The 27,671-nt window shown below is 42.8% G+C and overlaps 1 long non-coding RNA gene across 1 annotated transcript in view; it reads left to right on the top strand.

Moving 5' to 3' along the window:
- The window catches only part of LOC130274459 (uncharacterized), a 140,260-nt gene that overhangs the window by 31,032 nt on the left and 81,557 nt on the right, over nt 1-27,671 (top strand). Inside the window, exon 2 of the long non-coding RNA XR_008844397.1 lies at nt 12,477-12,553. This is a non-coding gene — a long non-coding RNA (uncharacterized LOC130274459). The remainder of the gene's footprint in view (nt 1-12,476; nt 12,554-27,671) is intronic.

Genomic DNA, 27,671 nt, shown 5'->3' with positions numbered 1-27,671 from the left:
ACCTATTCCAATGGGTTCTCCCAGTCCAAACAGGGATCTAACTCCTGCTTCCAGCCCTCAAGCTGATCCCTCAGGGACAGAAGTTTTCAGATAGTTGCCGATCAATGAAGTTCCTGATAGCCAAGATGTGGTGTTTTGCGTTGGTCTCAAAAACTACTCAGGGTAATCTACCCCTCAGCTACCAAGACTGACTTCCAAATAATTTCATGTACACATAGTGCATATCCTCACACTAATATCAGTATACTAATTTCAGTACACAAAATAAATATCTCACACTTCAAGTAACTCAACACAAAGCTTTAGGGACTGTAACGTGTCATTATTCAGTTCCATACGACTGTCTGTACACTAACTTGTCCTTTTTCTTTCTATGTGTTCAGGATGCTCTTCCTGGCCAGAAGGTGCTCCTGTAAGCCTGAGTGTATACACATATTCAGTAAGGTAACCTATGTCAGGTTTATCTAGAAAGAGTTCTAGGGATAAGTGCGTGTAGCCAATGGGCCCTAGTAGCTAGGTATTGGTCAGACAGTCTCAGGTAAGGCAGTACACCACCAGTGTGCATAACAGGTAACTAATGTGGTATAAATAAAAATATAAAGTGAGATTCAAATGTCTTAATATGTAGTAACTCTCAGCTTAGCATACATACTTCTAACAGTTTAGTCAAAGCAGAGAAAGAAAAAAAGTAAATAATAAAAGTCAATAAATTGTAGGATGTATTTCATGTATAATAATGTCATCCTGTTCGTGAGTTCATGGACAATACAATCCTGTTCATGAGTTTACTAGCTTCCCATGTTTGTACAGTAAAGTGATGTAGTATACTCTTGTTGGTATAAAAATATAGAAAAGGGAAAAAATATTTAATATTTAGAGCCTGCAAGGACTTTTATCAAAAGCAAGGACTCTTTTGTTATGTGTTGATACAGCCTGACTAAAAGGACATTTCCAATTGATGCCCAGGACTGTCTAAAAACTTTCAGTACTTTGTCCCTCTGTCTCAGAGGACAGTCGTCGAGGTTGACTCATTTCAAGAAAGGGGGTTTGTGGTGTCCCGGTACCGTACGTGTACTGTACCTTGTGTGATAAGTCCTCAAAGTCAGAGTTCCTCCGTACTGGTGGGATGACCCCTAGTCGCCTCTTCCTTCTTTAATTTTATGTATATATTTTATATATTGTATAGTGTAAATCTTGCTTCCAGGACCTTAGGTCACAAGATTAACAACTATATTGTTCTGCTAAGGTTAAGGACCTTCCAGGTCATGTGCTCATGTCAGGTGTTGTACCAGAATGCTTTGTATTAGGACTGACAGATCTGGGGGACCAATAAGCTTGAAGCCTGCCCCTTTAGATATAAGGGCGCTGTTATCCAATCCTCACTCTCTTTGGTTCCGGACTAGCAGAGAGAGAAGCTCCGTGTATATCTTCAAGACTAATCTAGGCCTGAAGCCTGTTAACTTCAGCCGAATACAAAACCATGAGTTCAATCTACCTCAATCCTAATCCTGCGTGACTGCTGGACCTAAACAATACCCCTTAATCCAGTGGAACAGCATAAAGCAAATCAAAATTCCCTATAATGTCCCAACCAAACCTGTGAGGAGCCTAAAGTCCGGTCCTCTGTAAAGACTAATACTATGTTTAACCTGCATAAAATCTGCAGTAAAGTTATCTTCAGTTTACTAAAATTTCAGTTGTGGACAACCATTTATTCCTCCCTATCATACCGGGTGGCGGTAGGATACATATACAGAGAGGAACCCACACCCTGGCATCACAACAGTTAAGGGTTAATCCAAAACCCTTTCATCACTGCACAGCTACACCCTACCTACCCTAAACCCCCAAGCAACCACAGTTGTAAGTAGCTTGATAGGATTAGAGAGATGGTGTCAGAAATAGAGACTCAACGTTTTGATGGAAAATCATGTGATTAGTGATGCAAAAGCATGTGTTGAGTGAAGGAAAAGCATGTGGATATTAAGGCAGTTGAAAGTTTGGAATAAACTGATGGTTAATGGATGGAGGTTTTCATATACAGCAGTATTATATACATTATTTATTTACAGTTATAAGCTGAAAGGCAAAGGGAAATAAAGGTGACTGCTGCTGTTTAGGAGGATGATGCTGCAGAAGACGCAGACCCAAGGAGTTGGATTAGCAGAGATTAAAGTGTTCATGTAAGTGATCATATGGTACAAGAATGTAGAAGAGTCCAAAAAGTTTATTGAAACTGCAAAAAGTGTTAATCCATTGTTCAGGAATGTTTGGTGATGTGGAATGGCGATGGTATGCTAGATCTCTGGGAAAGCTGAGTGTATGTAGTGATGTGATGATGTTCATAGAATGGTTCTTGTGATATAATGTATGTTGTATATGTGTGATGTGTATTAATGAATCAGGAATGTATGGAATATGACCAGTGAATGTTTTCTCTGTGAAGCTGTTTTATGTTGTAATGGATCCTTTTTAGCTTGATGTAGAAAAGAACAAAAGCAAATCCACGTGGCATTAATTGAAATTTTTGATGATATTTCATTAATTTCCTTCTTTTCACAGTTGCACAGGATGGATGCCAAAAAAAGAAATGTATCAGGAAATGTGATTAATTGTCTGATTATATTACATGTCTAACAAGAGAAGAGGTTTGGCCAAGGAAAAAAAAATAAAAAAAAATTAATGAATTAATTGATAAATATTACCTAAATATTTAAAATCAGCAAATTTTTACCCCCCGAAAGAGCTCTATATATTTTTTATTCTTTTGCATTTTTGGTGAGGATGTGGGCCCTTTGTGTTATATGGGCCCTGTGAGTTGTAGGTCGGTATTGTTACAAATTACATGTTTCTTGTATGTCTCTTGATGTAAAGTAACACAGAAATCCAGTCAGACACTGGACGTTCAAATTTTGTTGAATACTGACCTAGCTTGAGGGAAAGCAGAGGGCCAGGCTCAAAGGGGCGGGAACTCGTGACATAGGGGATTAGGAGGAGAAAGGAGGGGGGCGCCATCCTTGAAAGGTGGGGCCATATAGGGAGAATGACAGCCTCTTCTTCTAAAATACAAAAATCACAGTTGAAGAAAATGTGTGTGTATATATATATATATATATATATATATATATATATATGTATATATTTACCCAATAAGGTAGAAGCGGCACTCCAAAGTTGATAGAATCAAAGTTGTGGTTTATTCACACATCTGTGCAAAAGCAGCGACGTTTCGGCTTAACAATAAAGCCTTTATCAAGCATAGTAAGTAGTGAGGCTAAGTGCATATAAATAGGCCCCCTAATTACATATGCAAATGAGGGGGGATGTGCCCAATACAGATCAAAACAATATACAAACATTATTCAAGAGATCGCAATCGATCATTATTAACAGTGTAAAACATAAAAGTATACAATCCTATGTGCAATCTACACACCTTACTGGCAATTCCATATCAAGTGATAGTGTACAGTGCATAAAATTATAAAAAGTCCAATACAGATCCGGTATCCAAGGCGGCGCTCTGCTGCTGACACGAACATAGATGTCCAATCGGGTTTCATTTCCTCCAGGGACACGTTGTGTTTGTATACAACCTCAAAGCGTAAGTGCCGTGGTCTCATATCTGGTCGCGGCCGGAAGATGTCGCTAGTCACATGATTAAGAGACGGGGCCTGTGTATTCTGTAGTGCGCATGCGTATACATGCACACACTGCCGTATGAATGTTCAGGCGCCATATTAGGTATGGGCACATCAAAGGGCAAAATAGCAACACTATAATGACGTGGACGACCATTCTATTCATAAATATCGGGCAGAGCATAATATAAAGAAAAATAGTATAAATATATAGATACTCATGTTAAATACATTGTATATGGTTTACGAAAAAAGCATGAATCATAGGGGTCCGTCCTATGGACGGAAACCAGTCTATATAGGCAGGTCATTTTTCCGGAGCATCTAACGGGGCCAATGTAGTACATCAAGGTACCATGCACAGTCGCCATATATCGGTCCCATGTGCAGGACTCTTTTATTAACTGTGACACTAATGTAGGCCTCTCAGCTCTCATATTCTGACCGCCATACTGGATAAGGCATCACCACTAAATTATGTTCCCTAATACAATGTAATAGTAATTATTAAACCTCTTGCCCACAACTATATCACTAAAGTCATCCACCCCATTACAATAATAGCTATGGAGAAAAAAATCTAATATTGTGACTAATCTTCAATGTTAGTGATGTGGTTCAGTATGAAGTATTTTTGCCATTCCATAAATTAATCACTCAATCATGGTGGAAAGAAATTTAATTAAAAACTTGAATCGGGAAATCAACATTTAATCCAGTCGGATGTAATGCACCCAGTCTATTAATCCAAATGACCTCTTTTTGTTTAAGGATTTTTAATCTGTTTCCCCCTCTTCTGGGTATAGGAACATGTTCCACGATACTAAATCTAAGTTGATTGACATTGTGTCCTTGTTCAATAAAATGTCGTGGAACCGGAAGTTCTACTTTTCCAGTTCTGATGGAGGATTTATGATTGTTTAACATTGTTTTGCACTGGTTACTGGTTTCCTCCACATAAACTAGTTTGCAGGGACATGATATGACATAGATAACATACTCCGTTTTACATGTGACATGTTGACTGATCCTAAATTGTTGTTTAGTTTGTGGGTGTATAAAAAATTCACCCTTGATCATAAGACTACAATTTTCACAACTGAGGCATGGATAACATCCAGGCCTAAGTTGTGTGGCCAGGTCCTTTTTTTATTGGAGACTAGTTGATCTCCTATAAGAGAGAAGGGGTGGATTGTGGAGTTCAGAGATATTCATGTAAGCATGTGATAGTATCGACCAGTGTTTGTGTATGATCTGGGCCACCTCTTTACTGTACTGTATTGTACGTGGAGATAAATGCTATCCTCTTTTGTTGGTTATCTTTAGTCACGGGATGAAGTAATTCCTGTCTGTCTACCTGTCTTGCCCTTTTATATTGTTCCCTAACTAATTTCTTAGGGTATCCTCTAGAGATGAATTTTTTGCTCATATCCAAAAGTTTCAAGGTGTTCTGGATCGTCCACGATCCTTTTTACCCTCAAGCACTGACTGTATGGTAAGGAACGGACCATCCTTTTTGGATGTAAACTGCTAAAATGTAATAAGCTATTCCTGTCCGTTTCCTTCACATACAAGTCAGTTTTGAGACGATCGCCAGACACGTAGACCCAGGTATCCAGGAACTGTATACCCTCTTTTGAACAGACCATGGTGAATTTTATATCTTGGTCTATGCAATTGAGAAAATCAAGGAATTGACCTAGCTGTTCAGCGTCCCCACACCAGATGTCGTCTATATATCGCCACCACTTCAGCACAAGGCTGAAGTGGTGGGATATATAGACCGACTCCTCCTCTAATTCCGCCATCACCATGTTTGCATAGGTTGGGGCCATATTAGACTCCATGGCCGTACCTTTAAATTGGATATAATACTGGTCATCACATAAAAAATAATTACATGTGAGTATGATCTCCACCAATCCCAACAAAAACTCTCTACATTCATCAGAGTAGTCTGAACTGGCCAAAGCTCTTTGGACACAGTCCAAACCCCTCTCATGTTTAATACTTGTGTAGAGACTTGTGACGTCAAACGACACGAGTGTTATACCTTCTGGGACTGTTACCTCAGAGATCTTATTGAGGAAATAAGCAGTATCCTGTAAATATGAACGTGCCCTTGTGGCATATGTCCTAAGTATTTTATCCACAAAAATCAGTCCCGCCCCGAAACTATCGGGCGCCCAGGTGGTCGTTCTAAATTTTTGTTGATTTTGGACAAAATACAGATTACCGGGGTGACCGGATGGGTAGGTAACAGGAATTTATGTAATTCGCTATCAATCAAGTCAGTAGCTAAAGCCTGATCCACAAGTATTTTTAACCTCCTAGTGATCATAATTTTAGGGTCAACAGTGGTACGTTTATATACAGATGTCATCCAGTTGTCTATACAATTCCTCCAAATATAGCCTTCGGTTCATAATGACGATTGCCCCTCCCTTATTGGCAGGTTTTATAACCAAGTCGTCATTATGGACCAAGGCTTCCAGAGCTTCCCTTTCTGCCTTAGAGATATTAGTTCGACCCCATGTGACAATACCTTTCTGTTTCTTTTTTAAATTCTCAAGAATTTTTTATACACCCACAAACTAAACAACAATTTAGGATCAGACAACATGTCACATGTAAAACGAAGTATGTTATCTATGTCATATCATGTCCCTGCAATCTAGTTTAGGTGGGAGAAACCAGTAACCAGTGCAAAACAAGGTTAAACAATCATAAATCCTCCATCAGAACTGGTAAAGTAGAACTTTTTATGGGCCAGTTTGTGGAGGACCCAACAAGAAGTGATGCCTTGTTGGATCTGATCATTTCCAACAACGCAGAGCTGGTTGGTAATGTAACTGTGCGGGAAAACCTTGGGAATAGCGACCACAATATAGTTACTTTTGACTTAAAATGTAGAAAACAAAGACAGACGGGGAAAGCAAAAACATATAACTTTAAAAAGGCAAATTTCCCTGGGCTGAGAGCTGCACTACAGGGCATAGACTGGGGGGAGGTGTTCTCAAATACTGATACAGAAGGTAAATGGGATATCTTTAAATCAACTCTAAATAACTATACAGCTAAATATATACCAAAGGGGAACAAATATAAACGATTAAAACTAAATCCTACATGGCTGACAAATGATGTTAAAAGAGCAATAAACAACAAAAAAATAGCCTTCAAAAAATTCAAATCTGATGGGTCAGCTATAACATTTAAACAGTACAAGGAGCTTAATAAAATCTGTAAAAATGTAATAAAAACAGCAAAAATTTAAAATGAGAGACAGGTGGCCAAAGAAAGCAAAACTAATCCTAAATATTTTTTTAGATATATAAATACAAAAAAACCAAGGACAGAGCATGTAGGACCCCTTAATAATGATAATGGGGAGGTTGTCACGGGCGATCAAGAGAAGGCGGAGCTACTGAATTGGTTCTTTAGTTCTGTATATACTATGGAAGAAGGAGCTGACATTGGACAGGTCAGTGCTGGTAACACATCATGTAATGTACTGAACTGGCTTAATGTAGAGATGGTACAAGGTGAGTTAAGTAAAGTAAATGTAAGCAAATCTCCAGGGCCGGATGGACTACACCCAAGAGTTCTTAGAGAGGTAAGTTCAGTAATATCTGTACCCTTGTTCATGATATTTAGAGATTCTCTGGTGTCTGGTATTGTGCCAAGGGACTGGTGCAAGGCGAATGTGGTGCCAATCTTCAAGAAGGGCTCTAGGTCTTCGCCAGGCAATTATAGACCGGTAAGTTTAACGTGCATTGTGGGTAAATTGTTTGAAGGACTTATAAGGGATTACATACAGGAATACATAGGGGATAATAGTATTATAAGTGATAGCCAGCATGGGTTTACTAAGGATAAAAGTTGTCAAACCAATCTAATTTGCTTTTATGAAGAGGTGAGTAGATGGCTGTGGAATGGCTGTGGATATAGAGGGGGGCTGTGTATATAGAGGGGGGCTGTGTATATAGAGGGGGGCTGTGTATATAGAGGGGGGCTGTGTATATAGAGGGGGGCTGTGGATATAGAGGGGGGTTGGGTATACAGAGGAATGGCTGTGGATATAGTGTTTCTGGATTTTGCCAAAGCGTTTGATACTGTCCCTCACAGACGTCTGACAGGTAAGTTAAGGTCCTTGGGCTTGGAAACTTTAGTTTGTAACTGGATTGAACACTGGCTCATGGATCGTACCCAGAGAGTGGTGGTCAATGATTCGTACTCTGATTGGTCCCCGGTTATTAGTGGTGTACCCCAAGGTTCAGTACTGGGCCCGCTTTTGTTTAAATTATTTATCAATGATATAGAGGATGGCATTAACAGCTCTGTTTCTATCTTTGCAGATGACACCAAGCTGCACAGTACAGTCTATAGAGGATGTGTATAAGTTGCAAGATGACTTGGATAGACTAAGTGTCTGGGCATCCACTTGGCAAATGAGGTTCAATGTGGATAAATGTAAAGTTATGCATCTGGGTACTAATAACCTGCATGCGTCGTATGTCTTAGGGGGGATTAAACTGGCAGAGTCACTGGTAGAGAAGGATCTGGGTGTACTTGTAGATCACAGACTACAGAATAGCATGCAATGTCAGGCTGCTGGTTCCAAAGCCGGCAGGATATTGTCATGTATCAAAAGAGGCATGGACTCAAGGGACAGGGACATAATACTCCCCCTTTATAAAGCATTGGTACGGCCTTACCTGGAATATGCTGTTCAGTTTTGGTCGCCTGTTCATAAAAGGGACACTGCAGAGTTGGAAAGGGTGCAGAGACACGCGACTAAACTAATATGGGGCATGGAACATATTAGCTATGAGGAGCGATTAAAGGAGTTACAATTGTTTAGTCTTGAGAAGAGACGTTTAACCCCTTCATGACCCAGCCCATTTTCACCTTCATGACCTGGGCATTTTTTGAAAATCTGACCACTGTCACTTTAAACATTAATAACTTTGGAATGCTTTTACTTATCATTCTGATTCCGAGATTGTTTTTTCGTGACATATTCTACTTTATTTTATCGGTAAAATTTCACTGATATTTGTATCCTTTCTTGGTAAAAAATCTAAAAATTTCATGAAAATTTTGAAAATTTAGCATTTTTCTAACTTTGAAAGTCTCTGCTTGAAAGGAAAATGGATATTCCAAATAAATTACATATTGATTCACATATACAATATGTCTACTTTGTGTTTGCATTAAAAAATTGACAAGTTTTTACTTTTGGAAGACATCAGAGGGCTTCAAAGTTCCGCAGCAATTTTCCAATTTTTCTCAAGATTTTCAAAATCGTAATTTTTCAGGGCCCAGTTCAGGTTGGAAGTGGATTTTAAGGATCTTCATATTAGAAATACCCCATAAATGACCCCATTATAAAAACTTCACCCCCCAAAGTATTCAAAATGACATTCAGTAAGTGTTTTAACCCTTTAGGTGTTTCACAGGAATAGCAGCAAAGTGAAGGAGAAAATTCTAAATCTTCATTTTTTACACTCGCATTTTCTTGTAGACCCAATTTTTTAATTTTTACAAGGGGTAAAAGGAGAGAAATCACCCTAAAATTTGTAACCCAATTTCTCTCGAGTAAGGAAATACCTCATATGCGTATGTAAAATGTTCGGTGGGCGCAGTAGAGGGCTCAGAAGGGAAGGAGCGACAATGGGATTTTGGAGAGTGAGTTTTTCTGAAAGGGTTTTTGGGGGGCATGTCCCATTTAGGAAGCCCCTATGGTGCCAGAACAGTGGACCCCCCACATGTGACCCCATTTTGGAAACTATACCCCTCATGGAATGTAATAAGGGGTGCAGTGAGCATTTACTGGCGTTTGACAGATATTTGAAACGGTGGACTGTGCAAACCAAAAATTTTATTTTTCATTTTCAAAGACCACTGTTCCAAAAATCTGTCATACACCAGTGGGGTGTAAATGCTCACTGCACCCCTTATTACATTCCGTGAGGGGTGTAGTTTCCAAAATGGGGTCACATATGGATATTTATTGTTTTGCGTTTGTCAGAACTGCTGTAACAATCAGCCACCCCTGTGCAAATCGCCTCAAATGTACATGGTGCACTCTCCCTTCTCGGCCTTGTTGTGCGCCCCCAGAGCACTTTGCACCCACATATGGGGTATCTCCGTACTCAGGAGAAATTGCGTTACAAATTTAGAGGGTTTTTTTACACTAACATGCTGGTGTAGACCCCAACTTCACCTTTTCATAAGGGGTTAAAGAAGAAAAAGCCCCCCAAAATTTGTAAGGCAATTTCTCCCGAGTACGGCGATACCCCATATGTGTCCCAAAACTGTTGCCCTGAAATACGACAGGGCTCCAAAGTGAGAGAGCGCCATGTGCATTTGAGGCCTGAATTAGGGATTTGCATAGGGGTGGACATAGGGGTATTCTACGCCAGTGATTCCCAAACAGGGTGCCTCCAGCTGTTGCAAAACTCCCAGCATGCCTGGACAGTCAATGGCTGTCCGGCAATACTGGGAGTTATTATTTTGCAACAGCTGGAGGCTCCGTTTTGGAAACAGTAGCGTACCAGACGTTTTTCATTTTTTGGGGGGAGGGGGGCTGTGTAGGGGTATGTGTATATGTAGTGTTTTTTACTTTTTATTTTAGGTTAGTGTCAGTGTAGTGTAGTGTTTTTAGGGTACAGTCACATGGGCAGAGGTTCACAGCAAGTTTGCCGCTGGAAGTTTGAGCTGCAGCGCAAAATTTGCGCCATCTCAAACTTGCAGCACTCACTGTAAACCTCCGCCCATGTGAGTGTACCCTGTACATTCACATTGGGGGGAGGGGGCAAACATCCAGCTGTTGCAAACTCCGAGCATGCCCTTTGGCTGTCCGTGCATGCTGGGAGTTGTAGTTTTGCAACAGCTGGAGGAACACTGGTTTGGAAACACTAAGTTAAGTAATAAACTTTCAAGTGTTTTGCAACCAAACTTAGTGTTTCCAAACCAGTGTGCCTCCAGCTGTTGCAAAACTACAACTCCCAGCATGCATGGTCTGTCAGTGCATGCTGGGAGTTATAGTTTTGCAACAATTGCAACAGCTGGAGGCACTGAGGTAGGAAACGGACAATGTTTCCCAACTAGTGTGCCTCCAGATGTTGCAAAACTACAACTCCCAGCATGCCCAGACTGCCAAGGCATGCTGGAAGTTGTAGTTCGGCAATATCTGAAGGATCAGATGTTGCCGAACTACAACTTCCAGCATGCTTGGGCAGTCTGGGCATGCTGGGAGTTGTAGTTTTGCAACATCTGGAGGTCCACAGTTTGGAGACCACTGTATAATGGTCTCCAATCTGTGCTCTTCCAGATGTTAGAGAACTACAACTCCCAGCATGCCTGGACAGACTGAGCATGCTGAGATTTGTAGTTTTGCAACATCTGGAAGAGCACAGATTGGAGACCATTATACAGTGGTCTTCAAACTGTGGACCTCCAGATGTTGCAAAACTACAACTCCCAGCATGCCCAGAAAGCCAAAGGCTGTCTGGGCATGCTGGGAGTTGCAGTTTTGAAACTCTCAGAGGCAGCAGTGAGATCGCTTTACGGCGATCTCACTGCTGCCAATGAAGATGCTGCACTGCTGCCGGAAACTCACCTCCGGGACGCAGCGCAGCCGGGACCGCACGGAGGACGTCGGGACCGCACGGAGGACGCCGGGACCGCTCGGGACACCGCTCCGACGGGTAAGTGACGCCGGGGGACGGGTCAGGGACACTTAGCAGAGCGGTGTGTGTCCCGATCCCCGTGATCGGAACTCACACACCGCGCTGCTAAGTATTCTGATAGCGAAACGCTGCTATCAGCTAGTCAGATTTGACCAGCTGATAGCAGCGATCGCTGGGGGGGGTGGGGGACGAAACCCCCCGTGGTCGCACGGTAAGATGGCTGGCTATCAGTGATAGCCACCATCTTTCCGGGCGCTGCGGGATGCCGCGAGTAGCGGCAGTAATGTCCATGACGTACCTGTATGTCATGGGTCGGGAACACCTTGCCACCCATGACGTACAGGTATGTCATAGGTCGGGAAGGGGTTAAGGGGGGATATGATAAACGTATATAAGTATATAAATGGCCCATACAAAAAATATGGAGAAAAACTGTTCCAGGTTAAACCCCCCCAAAGGACGAGGGGGCACTCCCTCCGTCTGGAGAAGAAAAGGTTTAGTCTAAAGGGGCGACACGCCTTCTTTACCGTGAGGACTGTGAAGTTATGGAACGGTCTACCTCAGGAACTGGTCACAGCAGGAACAATTAACAGCTTTAAAACAGGGTTAGATACATTCCTGGAACAAAATAACATTAATGCTTATGCAGAATTATAAAACTACATTCCTTTCCCTTATCCCCTTACATCCTTCCCTTCAACTCCCTGGTTGGACTTGATGGACGTATGTCTTTTTTCAACCATACTAACTATGTAACTATGTAACTTTCGGTTCCACAACATTTTATTGAACAAGGACACAATGTCAATCAACTTAGATTTAGTATCGTGGAACATGTTCCTATAACCAGAAGAGGGGGAGACAGATTAAAAATCCTTAAGCAAAAAGAGGTCATTTGGATTAATAGACTGGGTGCATTACATCTGGCTGGATTAAATGTTGATTTCCAGATTCAAGTTTTTAATTAGATTTCTTTCCACCAAGATTGGGTGATTTGTTTATGGAATGGCAAAAATACTTCATACTGAACCATTCACTATCATTATGTCAACTAATCCGTAGTAGGGTATGTTTATAAAAATCTTTTGTAAATTTATATTTTTTCACTTATACCATGCCTATTCTATATCTTTCACAGACACTTATTATAATGATCCGAATACAGGACAGCGTCTCACCGTTGACTACACGAACAGCTGGAACCTCATGAATACGGTAATGAATATCAGTCACAACATTGAAGATTAGTCACAATATTAGATTTTTTCTCCATAGCTATTATTGTAATGGGGTATATGACAAGAGGTTTAATAATTACTATTACATTGTATAAGGGAACATAATTTGGGGGTGATGCCTTATCCAGTATGGCGGTCAGAATATGAGAGCTGAGAGGCCTACATTAGTGTCACAGTTAATAAAAGAGTCCTGCACATGGGACCGATATATGGCGACTGTGCATGGTACTTTGATGTACTACATTGGCCCCGTTAGATGCTCTGGAAAAATGACCTGCCTATATAGAATGGTTTCCGTCCATAGGACGGACCCCTATAATTCATGCTTTTTTCGTAAACCATATACAATGTATTTAACATGAGTATCTATATATTTATACTATTTTTCTTTATATTATGCTCTGCCCGATATTTATGAATAGAATGGTCGTCCACGTCATTATAGTGTTGCTATTTTGCCCTGTGATGTGCCCATACCTAATATGGCGCTTGAACATTCATACGGCAGTGTGTGCATGTATACGCATGCGCACTACAGAATACACAGGCCCCGTCTCTTAATCATGTGAATAGCGTCATCTTCCGGCCGCGACCGGATGTGAGACCACGGCACTTGCGCATTGAGGTTGTATACAAACACACCGTGTCCCTGGAGGAAATGAAACCCGATTGGACATCTATGTTCGTGTCAGCAGGAGAGCGCCACCTTGGATACCGGATCTGTATTGGACTTTTTATAATTTTATGCACTATACACTATCACTTGATATGTAATTGCCAGTAAGGTGTGTAGATTGCACATAGGATTGTATACTTTTATGTTTTACACTGTTAATAATGATCAATTGCGATCTCTTGAATATTGTTTGTATATTGTTTTGATCTGTAATGGGCACATCCCCCCTTATTTGCATATGTAATTAGGGGGCCTATTTATATGCACTTAGCCTCACTACTCACTATGCTTGATAAAGGCTTTATTGTTAAGCCGCAACATCGCTGTTTTTGCACAGATTTGTGAATAAACCACAACTTTGATTCTATCAACTTTAGAGTGCCGCTTCTACTTTATTGGATGTTTTCTTGGGAATTGGTCTGTTCCTGGAGCTGAGCACCAAGCTGGATCTGGAATCCTTGGCACAGTGCTCCTCTTGCTTTAGTATATATATATATATATATATATATATATATGTACACTTACTGTTTTAAACTGAATATGTTTATAGGACCTGCGTATACAATGTGATATACCAATAAATTCTACATTGCATTTATTTAAATAATACCAATTTTGAGTGAATAGCCATATAATTGTTATGCCGAGCGCTCCGGGTCCCCGCTCCTCCCCGGAGCGCTCGCAGCGTTCTCCTGTTCGCAGTGCCCCGGTCAGACCCGCTGACCAGGAGCGCTGCGATAATGTCCCTAGCCGGGATGCGATTCGCGATGCGGGACGCGCCCGCTCGCGGTGCGCATCCCGACCCGCTTACCAGACTTGTTCCCCGTCTGTGCTGTCCCAGTGTGCGCGGCCCCGCTCCCTAGGGCGCGCGCGCGCCGGCTCTCTGCGGTTTAAAGGGCCAGTGCTCCACTGATTGGTGCATGGTTTTAATCAGTGTGTTCACCTGTGCACTTCCCTTTATTACCTCACTTCCCCTTCAATTCCTTGCCGGATCTTGTTGCCATTGTGCCAGTGAAAGCGTTCCTTGTGTTTCCCAAGCCAGTGTTCCAGACCTCTTGCCGTTGCCCCTGACTACGATCCTTGCTGCCTGCCCTGACCTTCTGCTACGTCCGACCTTGCTCTTGTCTAATCCCTTGTACCATGCTTATCTCAGCAGTCAGAGAGGTTGAGCCGTTGCCGGTGGATACGACCTGGTTGCTACCGCCGCTGCAAGACCATCCCGCTTTGCGGCGGGCTCTGGTGAAAACCAGTAGCAACTTAGAACCGGTCCACCGGCACGGTCCACGCCAATCCCTCTCTGACACAGAGGATCCACCTCCAGCCTGCTGAATCCTGACAGTAGATCCGGCCATGGGTCCCGCTGAGGTCCCGCTGCCAGTTGTCGCTAACCTTACCACGGTGGTCGCCCAGCAGTCAAAACAGATAGCGCAACAAGGCCATCAGCTGTCTCAACTGACTGTTATGCTACAGCAGCTTCTACCACAGCTTCAGCAATCATCTCCTCCGCCATCTCCTGAACCTCCTCCGCAGCGAGTGGCCGCATCCAGCCTCCGTTTATCATTGCCGGACAAGTTTGATGGGGACTCTAGACTTTGCCGTGGTTTTCTCTCGCAATGTTCCCTGCATTTGGAGATGATGTCGGACCAATTCCCAACTGAACGGTCAAAGGTGGCTTTCGTGGTTAGTCTCCTGTCATGGGCCACACCGCTCTGGGACCGCAATGATCCTGTCACTGCCTCCGTACACTCTTTCTTCGCGGAGATTCGACGTGTCTTCGAGGAACCAGCCCGAGCCTCTTCTGCCGAGACTGCCCTGCTGAACCTGGTCCAGGGTAATTCTTCAGCAGGCGAGTACGCCATCCAATTCCGTACTCTCGCCTCCGAATTATCTTGGAATAACAAGGCCCTCTGCACGACCTTCAAAAAAGGCCTATCCAGTAACATCAAAGATTTGCTGGCCGCACGAGAAATCCCTGCCAACCTGCATGAACTTATTCATTTGGCCACCCGCATTGACATGCGTTTTTCCGAAAGACGCCAGGAGCTATGGTATGGACTTTGTTCGCACTAGGCGGTTTCTCTCCCCGGCTCCTCTCTTCTCTGGTCCGCTGCAATCTGTTCCTGTGCCTTACGCCGTGGAGGCTATGCAAGTAGACCGGTCTCGCCTGACACCACAAGAGAGGACATGCCGCCGCATTGAGAACCTATGCCTGTACTGTGCCAGTACTGAACACTTCTTGAAGGATTGTCCTATCCGTCCTCCACGTCAGGAAAGACGCACTCCGATTCCGCACAAAGGTGAGACAGCCCTAGGTGTGAACTCTGCTTCTCCACGTCTTACTGTGCCTGTGCGGATTTCTTCTTCTAACTCCTCCTTCTCAGCTGTGGCCTTCTTGGATTCTGGATCTGCAGGAAATTTTATTTTGGCCTCTTTCGTTAACAGGTTCAACATCCCAGTGACCAGTCTCGCCAGACCTCTCTACATCGCCTCAGTTAATGGTGAAAGATTGGACTGTACTGTACGTTACCGCACAGAACCCCTCTTAATGTGCATTGGACCCCATCACCAAAAGATTGAATTTCTGGTACTTTCTAACTGCACTTCTGAAATTCTTCTCGGACTACCTTGGCTTCAACGCCATTCCCCTATCCTTGACTGGACCACTGGGGAAATCAAGAACTGGGGTACTTCTTGCTACAAAAAATGCCTTATGTCTGCTCCCAGTCCTGCCAGTCAAAACCCTATGGCTCCTCCGATACCAGGACTCCCCAAGGCCTATCTTAACTATGCCGATGTTTTTTGCAAAAAACAAGCAGAAACTTTGCCTCCTCACAGGCCTTATGACTGTCCTATTGATCTCCTCCCTGGTACTACTCCACCCCGGGGCAGAATCTATCCCCTGTCTGCTCCTGAAACACAAGCCATGAGTACATCCAAGAAAATTTAAAAAGGGGATTTATCCGCAAGTCTTCCTCCCCTGCCGGAGCAGGTTTCTTCTTTGTCTCCAAAAAAGACAGTTCCTTACGACCATGCATTGATTACCATGGTCTTAATAAAATCACTATAAAAAAACGCTATCCCCTGCCTCCTATCTCGGAACTCTTTGACCGCCTACGTGGGGCCAACATCTTTACCAAATTGGATTTAAGAGGTGCATATAATCTCATCCGCATCAGGGAAGGGGACGAGTGGAAGACCGCATTTAACACCAGAGACGGACACTTTGAATATCTGGTTATGCCCTTTGGGCTTTGCAACGCCCCTGCCGTCTTCCAGGACTTTGTAAATTAAATTTTTCGTGATTTATTATATACCTGTGTTGTGGTCTACTTGGACGACATTTTGATTTTCTCTTCTAACCTCGAAGAACACCGCCGTCATGTCCGCCTGGTTCTTCAGAGACTCCGTGACAATTAGTTATATGCCAAGATGGAGAAATGTCTCTTTGAATGCCAATCTCTTCCCTTCCTAGGATATTTAGTCTCTGGCCAGGGACTTCAAATGGACCCGGACAAACTGTCGGCCATGTTGGATTGGCCGCGCCCCTCCGGACTCTGAGCTATCCAACGTTTCTTGGGGTTTGCCAATTACTACAGATAATTTATTCCACATTTTTCCACCATTGTGGCCCCAATTGTGGCCCTAACCAAGAAAAACGCCAACCCTAAGTCCTGGCCTCCTCAAGCGGACGAGGCGTTCAACCGTCTCAAAACTGCCTTTTCTTCTGCTCCCGTACTCTCCAGACCTGATCCATCTAAACCCTTCTAACTAGAGGTACACGCGTCATCGGTGGGATCCGGAGCCGTTCTCCTACAAAAAAAAATCTTCTGGACATAACGTTACTTGTGGTTTCTTTTCTAGGACCTTCTCTCCGGCGGAGAAAAATTACTCCATTGGTGATCGAGAACTACTGGCCATAAAACTGGCCCTTGAGGAATGGAGGCACCTGCTGGAGGGGTCCAAATACCCAATTATTATATACACGGATCACAAGAATCTCTCTTATCTTCAGTCTGCCCAACGGCTGAACCCACGCCAGGCTAGGTGGTCGTTGTTTTTTGCCCGTTTTAACTTTGAGATTCATTTTCGCCCTGCTGACAAGAACATCAGGGCTGACGCCCTCTCTCACTCCTCGGATGCCTCTGAAATGGAAGCCTCCCTACAACACATTATTCCTCCTGAGTGTCTGATCTCCGCTTCCCCAGCTTCCATCAGACAAACTCCTCCTGGAAAGACCTTCGTCCCTCCATGCCAGCGCCTCAGGATCCTCAGGTGGGGACACTCCTCTGATCTCGCCGGCCATGCTGGCGTTAAAAAGTCCATCCAGCTCATCTCTCAATTTTATTGGTGGCCTACCCTGGAAGCAGATGTTACTGATTTTGTTCTGGCTTGTACAGTCTGTGCCCGGGACAAAACTCCTCGTCAGAAGCCTGCCGGCCTCCTTCATCCTCTGCCTGTTCCTGAGCTACCATGGTCTCAAATTGGTATGGACTTTATAACAGACCTGCCTTCATCCCATGGCAACAAAGTCATTTGGGTGGTCGTTGATCGTTTCTCCAAGATGGCACATTTTATTCCTCTTCCAGGTCTGCCTTCTGCGCCACAGTTGGCGAAACAATTTTTTGTACACATTTTTCGCCTTCACAGGCTTCCCACACATATCGTCTCGGTTAGAGGCGTTCAATTTGTGTCGAAATTCTGGAGGGCCCTCTGTAATCAGCTTAAAATCAAATTAAACTTCTCGTCTTCCTATCATCCCCAATCCAATGGGCAAGTGGAGAGAGTTAACCAGGTTCTTGGTGACTATTTGCGACATTTTGTTTCCTCCCGCTAGATGATTGGGCCGATCTTCTACCATGGGCCGAATTCTCGTACAATTTCAAAGTCTCTGAGTCCTCCGCTAAATCCCCGTTCTTTGTGGTGTACGGCCGTCACCCTCTTCCCCCCCTCCCCACTCCCACACCTTCTGGTTTGCCCGCTGTTGATGAGGTTACCCGGGACTTCTCCACCATCTGGAAAGAGACTCAAAAATCCCTCATACAGGCCTCATCCCAGATGAAGAAACATGCCGACAAAAAAAGAAGAACTCCTCCTGTCTTTGCTCCTGGAGACAAAGTGTGGCTCTCCGCCAAGTATATCCGCTTCCGTGTCCCCAGTTATAAACTAGGACCACGTTATCTTGGACCCTATAAAATCTAGTGCCAAATCAACCCTGTCTCCTACAGCTCCTTCTTCCCCCTTCTCTCCGTATTCCCAATGCTTTTCATGTCTCTCTCCTTAAACCGCTTCTCCTTAACCGCTTCTCTCCCAAGGTTGTTGCTCCTACTCCTGTCTCCGGGTCCTCAGATGTCTTCTCGGTTAAAGAAATTCTCGCATCCAAGACGGTCAGAGGTAAAAAAAATTTTATTGTAGATTGGGAGAATTGCGGCCCTGAGGAGAGGTCATGGGAACCCGAAGATAACATTCTCGACAAGGACCTTATTCTCAAATTTTCAGGTTCAAAAAAGAGGGGGAGACCCAAGGGGGGGGGTACTGTTACGCCGAGCGCTCCGGGTCCCCGCTCCTCCCCGGAGCGCTCGCAGCGTTCTCCTGTTCGCAGCGCCCCGGTCAGACCCGCTGACCCGGAGCGCTACGATAATGTCCCTAGCTGGGATGCGATTCGCGATGCGGGACGCGCCCGCTCGCGGTGCCCATCCCGACCCGCTTACCAGACTCGTTCCCCGTCTGTGCTGTCCCGGCGCGCGCGGCCCCGCTCCCTAGGGCGCGCGCGCACCGGCTCTCTGCGGTTTAAAGGGCCAGTGCACCACTGATTGGCGCATGGTTTTAATCAGTGTGTTCACCTGTGCACTTCCCTATATTACCTCACTTCCCCTTCACTTCCTTGCCGGATCTTGTTGCCATTGTGCCAGTGAAAGCGTTCCTTGTGTTTCCCAAGCCAGTGTTCCAGACCTCTTGCCGTTGCCCCTGACTAGGATCCTTGCTGCCTGCCCTGACCTTCTGCTACGTCCAACCTTGCTCTTGCCTAATCCCTTGTACCGCGCTTATCTAAGCAGTCAGAGAGGTTGAGCCGTTGCCGGTGGATACGACCTGGTTGCTACCACCGCTGCAAGACCATCCCGCTTTGCGGCGGGCTCTGGTGAAAACCAGTAGCAACTTAGAACCGGTCCGCCGGCATGGTCCACGCCAATCCCTCTCTGACACAGAGGATCCACCTCCAGCCTGCATATTTTGTGAGATAGAACGTGTGTTTTCCCCTTGTGAGCTCAGCAATGCTTACGACTTGATAAAGGGAGGAATCCCGAAAGCTTGTGTTACGTCGAGCGCTCCGGGTCCCTGCTCCTCCCCGGAGCGCTCGCGGCGTTCCTCTCTCTGCAGCGCCCCGGTCAGACCCGCTGACCGGGAGCGCTGCACTGACACTGCCGGCGGGGATGCGATTCGCATAGCGCGACGCGCCCGCTCGCGAATCGTGTCCCAAGTCACTCACCTGTCCCGGTCCCCGGCTGTCACGTCCTGGCGCGTGCGGCTCCGCTCCTTAGGGCGCGCGCGCGCCAGCTCTCTAAGATTTAAAGGGCCAGTGCACCAATGATTGGTGCCTGACCCAATCAGTCTAACTAGCTTCCACCTGCTCCCTGTCTATATAACCTCACTTCCCCTTCCCTTCCTTGCCGGATCTTGTTGCCTTGTGCCAGAGAAAGCGTTATAGTGTTTCCCTTACCAGTGTTCTTGACCTCTTGCTATTGCTATTGACTACGAACCTTGCCACCTGCCCCGACCTTCTGCTACATCTGACCTTGCCTCTGCCTAGTCCTTCTGTCCTACGCCTTCTCAGCAGTCAGCGAGGTTGAGCCGTTGCCGGTGGATACGACCTGGTTGCTACTGCCGCAGCAAGACCATCCCGCTTTGCGGCGGGCTCTGGTGAATACCAGTAGCAACCTAGAACCGGTCCACCGACACGGTCCACGCCAATCCCTCGCTGACACAGAGGATCCACATCCAGCCTGCCGAATCCTAACAGCTTGTCTCTGCAAAATCTTGTTAGTCCAATAAAAAAGGGATTACAAGATACTGCAACTACCAATGATTTTGCATTATATACATATATATATATATATATATATATATATATATATATATATATATATATTCTTTCTAAATAATTCCGGATAAAGGAAAAAATCTCCAATAGTGGCAGAGCTGTGTAATTTCACACTTAAACAGCCCTCTTTAACCCCTTAAGGACTCAGCCCATTTTGGCCTTAAGGACTCAGACAATTTAATTTTTACGTTTTCATTTTTTCCTCCTCGCCTTCTAAAAATCATAACTCTTTTATATTTTCATCCACAGACTAGTATGAGGGCTTGTTTTTTGCGCGACCAGTTGTCCTTTGTAATGATATAACTCATTATGCCATTAAATGTATGGCGCAACCAAAAAACACTATTTTTGTGGGGAAATTAAAACGAAAAACGCAATTTTGCTAATTTTGGAAGGTTTTGTTTTCACGCCGTACAATTTATGATAAAAATGACATGTGTTCTTTATTTTGAGGGTCAATACGATTAAAATGATACCCATTATTACATACTTTTATATTATTGTTGCGCTTAAAAAAAATCACAAACTTTTTAACCAAATTAGTACGTTTATAATCCCTTTATTTTGATGACCTATAACTTTTTTATTTTTCCGTATAAGCGGCGGTATGGGGGCTCATTTTTTGCGCCATGATCTGTACTTTTTTTTGATATCACATTTGAATATAAAAAACTTTTAATACATTTTTTATAATTTTTTTTTAATAAAATGTATTAAAAAAGTAGGAATTTTGGACTTTTTTTTTTTTCGTTCACGCCGTTAACCGTACGGGATCATTAACATTTTATTTTAATAGTTCGGACATTTACGCATGCGGCGATACCAAATATGTCTATAAAAAAAATGTTTACGCTTTTTGGGGGTAAAATAGGAAAAAACGGACGTTTTACTTTTTTATTGGGGGAGGGGATTTTTCACTTTTTTTTTACTTTTACTTTTACATTTTTTTACATTTTTTTTACACTTGAATAGTCCCCATAGGGGACTATTCATAGCAATACCATGATTGCTAATACTGATCTGTTCTATGTATAGGACATAGAACAGATCAGTGTTTTCGGTCATCTTCTGCTCTGGTCTGCTCGATCACAGACCAGAGCAGGAGACGCCGGGAGCCGGACGGAGGAAGAAGAGGGGACCTCCGTGCGGCGTTATGAATGATCGGATCCCCGCAGCAGCGCTTCGGGCGATCCGATCATTCATTCAAATCGCGCACTGCCACAGATGCCGGGATCTGTATTGATCCCGGCACCTGAGGGGTTAATGGCGGACGCCCGCGAGATCGCGGGCGTCGGCCATTGCCGACGGGTCCCTGGCTGCGATCAGCAGCCGGGATCAGCCGCGCATGACACGGGCATCGCTCCGATGCCCGCGGTTATGCTTAGGACGTAAATGTACGTCCTGGTGCGTTAAGTACCACCGCACCAGGACATACATTTACGTCCTGCGTCCTTAAGGGGTTAATCTAAAAAGCAAAGGAGGAGGGGGGCATAGCACTGGGAGAACTTGCCTGCTATATGTTTGCAGCTTCAAATAAATATTTTCTTTTTCAGCTCACTGTGAACGTCTCTTATCAGTATCACATATGTGATAACTGAATTAACTAAAGTGAAATATAGAAGCTTAGTACGTTACATCTGAAGTATCAGGTGCCGGACTAGCAGCTGAGTGTCTTAAATCAATAATCAAGACATTTTTTGCTACCGTGGTCATCTAAATAATTGTGGCTATCATTAGTACACAAATTCACTAGTGGTTTACAACTAATATTGACATGCTAATACACTGAAAGCGAAGTCGCATAATTATATTTGAACATTGGGTATGTGTCGTAAAAGTGCTCACAATTTGTAGTCCATTTATTTTAAATTAAAGGTATGTTCTCCAATATGTGAAAGTGGGGAGCACTTTACCCTTCCTTCATTTCAGATGAGTCAATTACCTGTTGACTCACAGAAATGAAGGGGAGGGGGTGTTTTTAATATGTCATGCAGTTTGTTTTAAATATGTTGTGTATTTTGATTGGATCAGAATGATGTGGAGAGATATGCGTCTCCATTTTGATCCTAGCAGTCATGTTTAAGCAGATAGATTCAAAACTTAACCCTAAATACTAAAATGATAAATGTTGTTAGATTTTTTATTATTTTTTTCATAACAACAGAAGGTTCTCAAGCTCCATACCAGCTTTGTTTGGGTTATCTCTTAAGGTCCTAGCTACAATGCCCTTCATAGTCAGACGTTAGCTATAAACATATGGTTTTGTTAGCTGTTACAAGATCAAATTATCCTCTTATTTTTTTTTTCTTATATTCTAATAAAGCAAAACTTAACCACTTAATGTCCATGAACTCTATGTCCATGTTGCTCTGGAGTCTTCATGCCAGGGGCATCTTCTTTTTCCCATTATTTAAAGTTAGAGGTCTCACATATATTTGGTAATGTACTTAATTCATTGTGATCATGTTACAATATGGATGAAACTTATATCAATTAGTACGTATGGTGAAAAATCCTTCTAAACACCTAAATTATTGTGCATATCACGCCCAGTCAGCAGGGTTTGCATATTAAACCCTCATCGGTGAAGCTGGAAGAAAAATCTACATGTACACACGCCTCGCACTGCAGGAGGGTTCCCATGTATGTCCTTTTTAAAGATATCATGGTTTAATAAGCAATAAAATATATAATTTAATGGTAATCAAAATTAGCAGTAATACATTTAGTAGTATATATAAAAAAAAATTGTCCAATTAATGGAAATACTGGAGTATGAAAATCTGTGTACTGTATGTTATTTATAAGGAGATGTAATGGGGGGGGGGGGATAGCAGCTGCAGCTGAACTCCTTATTTTTTCCTTGTTTTGGTTTGTTTTTTCTCACAGATACTGTTCAGTCACTTTTTCTGTTTTACATAATTTTTCCTTTTTAACCTTTTTAATGGACTCAGCCCATTTGGGCCTTAAGGATCATAACTCTTTTACATTTTCATCCACAGACTAGTATGAGGGCTTGTTTTTTGCGAGACCAGTTGTCCATTGTAATGCCATCAAACACTTTACTATAAAATGTATGGCGCAGCCCAAAAAATACGATTTGTGTGGCGAAATTAAAAATGAAAACCGCAATTTGTCAAATTTTGGAAGGTTTCGTTTTCACGCCGTATAACTTACGGTAAAAATGACATGTGTTCTTTATTCTTTGGGTCAATACGATTAAAATGATACCCATTTTTAATATACTTTTCTTTTACTGTTGCGCTTAAAAAAAATCACAAACTGTTTAACCAAATTAGTACGTTTAAAATCCCCCTATTTTGAAGACCTATAACTTTTAAATTTTTTAGTATAAGCGGCGGTATGAGGGCTTATTTTTTGCGCCGTGATCTGTACCTTTTATTGATATCATATTTGCTTATATAAAACTTTTAATACTTTTAATCCAATAATTTTTTTGGGAATAAAATGTTATAAAAAAACAGCTAATTTTGATTTTTTTTCCGTTCACGCCGTTCACTGTACGGTATCATTAACATTTTATTTTAATAGTTGGTATATTTACGCACGCTGCGATCCCAAATATGTATATAAAATATTTTTTTTACACTTTTTGGGGGTGAAATAGGGAAAATGGGACAATTTACGCTTTTATTGGGGGAGGGGGTTTTTCACATTTTTTTTTACTTTTATTTTGTACTTATTTTACTTTTATTTTTACACTTTAATAGTCCCCACAGGGGACTATTTATAGCAATCATTTGATTGCTAATACTGTTCAGTGATATGTATAGGACATAGCACTGATGAGCATTATCGATCATCTTCTGCTCTGGTCTGCTCGATTGCAGCCCAGAGCAGAAGACCTGGGAGACGGCCGGAGCAAGATGAGGGGACCTCCGGCCGCCATGCTGGATGATCGGATCGCCACGGCAGCGCTGCGGGCGATCCGATCATCCATTCAAAGTACCACGATGCTGCAGATGCCGTGATCCTTATTGATCAAGGCATCTGAGGGGTTATTGGCGGACATCCGCGCAATCGTGGATGTCCGCCATTACGGGCGGGTCCCTGGCTCCTATCAACAGCCAGGACATGCCGCGAGCATTTACGTCCTGCGTTGTTAAGGGGTTAACTACTTTCCAGGCCCTGTGGAATATACTGTACTTTTTCCACTTTAGAAGTTTTAACCATTGTTGTCCCATTGGGTTAAATGTAGATTGCATTCACTAATATGTAGTAGTGTTGGTGCTTATTAGTAGCTCCAGTAGAGTAGGGCTAATATATGAGTCCCAGGTGAAGGATCAGTCTTGGTACAAAGGGGAGTGGTTCATTTGGGACCACTCATCTCAAACCAGTAAAGCATCCCATACCCCTTTTTTTTCTTTTTTCCTCTGAACCTCAGACTGTTAGGCGGAGTATATTATAGGGAATAGGTTTAACAAATATCTTTAGGGGGGAATTGATAAGGATGACCCTTATGTTTCTGATGACTGATCAATATATTAATACTCATATGCCATTGCTGATGCTGGAGAAAGATATTTGTTAAACTACCCTTAACCCATAAACCAGCTTGCTATCTGCTTGTGACTAAGATGGAGACCTTGGAATGATGCCAGGAGGCCCAAGATGAGATGTTAGAAGACAAAATAGATACAGATTGTATAGAAGGACAAGGATCTGGCATTTTCCAGTATGAGAGTGAGAGGGCCGCATAAATGAACTCTGGCCAAGAAAGAAAGAAATGCTAAATTTGCTAATATAGGCCGAGATAAAGCTCAACAAACCAATCAAAATGTAACATGATGATTTTGACATCATAACTAGAACTCCCTTTTTTGTCAGATGTAAAAACAATGTACTTCCGTGTAATAAACAGATATTCTTCTACATAGGAGGCAGTATTATATATTCAGTGTGAACAGATAAAGTGTGGCTAAAGTAAAGGCTGCATGATTAATCTTGCCTTATAAGTTTCAATATACAAGTGCTGATCAGCAACATAAGTGCTCAATCTGTGCAGCTAATCGGCCTGTGTAAGACAGCCCTTACTTATGTTATATTTCTTTATGAGCTGCTCGTACCCAAAAGGCCACAATGAGCTCAAAGAAAACCCTCTTTACCTACAAAGGAGAATATAAAATATGATTTGCATTCTGAGGATATCGAGGTTCGTAATGATAAATTGAAGATTCTGCTTTTATAAATGTCCACATCTTAGAATTTATGACTGTTTATTGTATCATTCAGGTAATTATCTGTTGTTTCTTAAACCAGCTTGCTATCTGCTCTTTAACAAGCCATGATGTATGAATATCTGACGTAGGTGAAAATCAGTAAAAAATCGGGTCAAAAGTCGGTGGTAATTTTTTTTTACTTTCTTCACTTTGCACCTTCCGAGCTTCAGACCGGGACTCTAATCATTGACGCGTTTGAGTCATCGGTCAGAACGGAGTTAATGACGGTAATGGCTCATTATTTTTTCCGGATGTGTCGCTGTTTTTCTGTACCTGCCTGCTCTCCGGTTACAGATGACTTCACCAGATTTGTTTTAATCATAATCGAGGGTTATCTCAGACGGGCACCCGCCATGACCTTACGTTAAATGATTTACTAAACACATTGTTAAAGACTTGTTTAGCTTCTGAAGACTGGAAATATGACTCCGCTCCAGGGAACAGTCTATTACCCAAATTAATATTCTGTCAGGTTTGCACTTTATTTACATCAGAGATAACAGTACAACAAACGTGGCTGCCTCTGACCGGCCATCAATCTTCCATAAAGCTTGTAAAACATCTCGCATAATCTTCGCATTCATCATGACTTCACCGGGGGATGATTTGCATCTGTCGAGGGCAAAGATGTTTAGATAATAATGAGGCAACGCCAAGATGGCGGAATGAACCTTATAGACGGTATGGTCAACTGCATACAGACATAATAGAGGACATTTATCAAGCCCCTTATAGCTACACATCTATGTACAAAAATAGCCATGTTTGCTTAAAAAACACCACTTCTGCGCAAAGATGTGCGACTTTGTAGTATTTACTGTGTGTGAAGGAGGCATAATAGATTGTGGAAGAGGACTCGGTTTAGCATGGAGGGGGTGTTCTGGAGGCTCGCCCTCTTAACATGCTACTTTAGGGCCGACTTGCTGCAAATTAAGGGGTACTCCGCTTCTAGACAATTTTTCCCCTATCCAAATGATAGGGGATCAGATGTCTGATCGCGGGGGTCCCGCTCCTGGGGCTCCCCGAGAACTCCCGAAGCACCCGGTGTTCTAAACAAAGGTCAGGTTCCTGCGGCAGTGGTCGTGATGTCAAAGCCACGCCCCCTCATGATGCCATTCATGTCTATGGGAGGGGCCGTGTCGGCCGACGCACAATCTCCAGTAGACATGAATTAAGGGGGCGTGGCATGACATCACGAGGAGCATGGCCATGATATCACGATCACGGCCTCTGGCTCTGAGCATTCTGAACAAAATGTTCAGACTGCTTGAGCACTGAAGTACCCCTTTAAACATACATTCTGTATAATGCAACTCAGCGCCTGACACAAATGTTGGTTTTCACAAAGTTTACTGCTTTCGTATTTTTAGCTCATTTGGTGAGATATTTCTATGGTTACTGAAGTACAATTTTACCCCCGTTTATTTTTTTCGTCCTCACCTTCTAATAATCATAACATTTTACATTTCCCACCTACAGACCCATATGATGGCTTTTTTTCACCACCAATTGTAGTTTGTAATGACATCAATCATTTCACCACAACATTTACAGTAAAACCCCCAAAATATTATTTGTGAGGAGCATAGAAAAAAAATAAAAAAATGCAATTTTTAAATTTTGGGGGGCTTCATTTTCTACACAGAACACTTTTCAGTAAAATATGACACATCATTTTTATTCTGTAGATCCATACAGAATAAGACAATGCAACCATTCTCAGTTTATATAGGTTTTATTTTACTACTTTTAAAACATTTTAACTTTTTGAACAAAAATGAGCATGCTTAAAATTATCATCTTCTGACCCCTATAACGCATTTATTTTTCTGAATATGGGGATATATGAAGTTTTTTTTTTCCCGCTATCATTTGTAGTTTTTATCAGTACCATTTTTGTTTTGATGGGATGTTTTGAATGCCTTTTATAAAAAAAATTCTGGTGTATGAATTGACCAAAAATGAGCAATTCTAGACTTTGGTAATTTTTTACGTTTATACCATTAACTGTGCAGTTTACTTAAAGGGGTACTCTGCTGCCCCAGCGTTGCTGCAGGCGGCGGGGTCGTGATGTCATAGCCAC

The sequence above is a fragment of the Hyla sarda genome, chromosome 5, assembly GCF_029499605.1.
Source record: "Hyla sarda isolate aHylSar1 chromosome 5, aHylSar1.hap1, whole genome shotgun sequence".
NCBI classification, from domain to species: domain Eukaryota; kingdom Metazoa; phylum Chordata; class Amphibia; order Anura; family Hylidae; genus Hyla; species Hyla sarda.
This window is presented reverse-complemented; position numbering and strand designations above follow the sequence as displayed.